Raw genomic sequence first — 1,939 nt, forward strand, 5'->3', positions numbered from 1 at the left:
TAGCTGCTGTGATACCAACCCATTGGGGCATGGTCTCTCTCCCTTTAAAAAAGCTGCTACTTCCTCTGCTCTTTCTCTTCACTTCCTGCTCCGCCAGAGACTAGACTCCCTTCCTGGTTGTGCAGATGGCTGTTGTCTGGGATCTGTAAGTTTTTTCCCCTTTAAATAAATAACACCCTATTAATCATAACTCCAAACTGGTGTGGCATTGTTCGTGACTTACGCCTTCACTATATAATAATCATTAATATATTTACATAATGTAAGCATACAATTTTAATCAGATAGTAATACATTTAAATCATTTTCTCTCTCACACATACACCCACATATATATGTATGTATATACATAAAAATTTTCTACTATTTAGTGCCAAAATGTAATATCTCTAACTATTATCTTTTTCAGATCATTTTTAAGCAACTGATAATCATTTCTGTTCAGTAATAAAATTAATAAATTCCTATTAGCAAAAGCTTATAACGTTTTTTGTATCTTGGAAGTAATCTTTTGCTATAATAGCAAAAATTCTTCTTCAAAATTGTCATTAAAGCAAAAAGCATCTGTGTTGAACAGAAACTTCACAGAGAATAATATCCTAAGGTAGACATATTAAATACGAAGTGGCCTTACTGAACCTCAGCCATTCATTCTGAAAATGGCCTACCAAGAACGCTTAGAGGGAACAGTTTAACGACTGTTCCTTTGACATACATAATACATTTTTTAGTTCCATACTCTTGCATTTATTTAAGGGCAAAAGTTATATGACAAAGCTGTCTTCAAAGTTTTTTTTTTCCTCTCTATTATCCCCCTTGGCTTACACAGCTAGTTTTTAATAATCATAACCTTAGGAAGACATTTTAAGATAAATAGTAATTCAAGTTCTCATTTTCTAATATAATCCAGGAACAGAGTATAGCTTTCTTTTTATTACACAAGCAAACTTAGTAGTGAACTACAAGTACATCAATATTCTGCACTACCATCTACTTGCATATGCTATTGAAAGAGCTGTTTGTGTCTATGCCACGATGCAACTCACCAGTGTCTGCATAAACACCCATAGCATTTTATATATAAAGATCTTCATTATGTAGCAATAAGAACTCAGTGATCAACTTCTAGTAATGGAAGGACAAGTTCTACTTTTATTCATGCTATATAGTACCCAATATGAATCATAGTAGTTCCTCATAAGTGACTGAATAAAAATACTATGGTGGCTTATTTTATCTTAATTAGAGTGAAAGGTTACTTTCTTACTTCATTTACTTTTATTTTACAAGAGCACCATTTAGCCTTATAATAAAGCTAAGCATATAGACCGAATTTATTAGCTCATCTTGTATGGCAAGCTGGGTCAGTTATTCTTTTTAAGAATTAAGAACTTAAGATTCGAGTCGTTGCCCCGGCCGTAGGCGGACGTGGAGCTCCTTGCGCCCCGTTTCCTGCTCCCTTTCTCCTCTCCGCGCGCCGGCAGGATGGCCCACAAGCAGATCTACTATTCGGACAAGTAATTCAACGAGCACTACGAGTACCGGCATGTCATGTTACCTAGAGAACTCTCCAAACAAGTACCGAAAACTCACCTGATGTCGGAAGAGGAGTGGAGGAGACTTGGTGTCCAACAGAGTCTTGGTTGGGTGCATTACATGATCCATGAGCCAGAACCGCATATTCTTCTCTTTAGACGACCTATTCCAAAAGAACAACAAAAATGAAGTACAGCTGGGATCACCTAATCTTTTTGAAATTAAATGTATATGTGTATATAAGGGTAGTATTCAGTGAATACTTGAAAATGTACAAATCTCTCATCCATACCTGCGCATGAGCTGTATTCTTCACAGCAACAGAGCTCAGTTAAATGCAACTGCAAGTAGGTTATTTTAAGTTGTTAAAGATAAATTTTCTTGTAGTTTTTTTCTTAATATA

The 1,939-nt window shown here is 35.5% G+C and overlaps 1 pseudogene; it reads left to right on the forward strand.

The window, feature by feature from the left end:
- Nucleotides 1–1,403: 1,403 nt before the first annotated feature.
- On the forward strand, nucleotides 1,404–1,933 carry LOC126504813 (cyclin-dependent kinases regulatory subunit 2-like; annotated as a pseudogene).
- Nucleotides 1,934–1,939: the final 6 nt, after the last annotated feature.

The sequence above is a fragment of the Alexandromys fortis genome, unplaced genomic scaffold (assembly GCF_014885135.2).
Source record: "Alexandromys fortis isolate MF-2015 unplaced genomic scaffold, M_Fortis_MF-2015_v1.1 scaffold_32, whole genome shotgun sequence".
In the NCBI taxonomy this organism is placed as follows: Eukaryota; Metazoa; Chordata; class Mammalia; order Rodentia; family Cricetidae; genus Alexandromys; species Alexandromys fortis.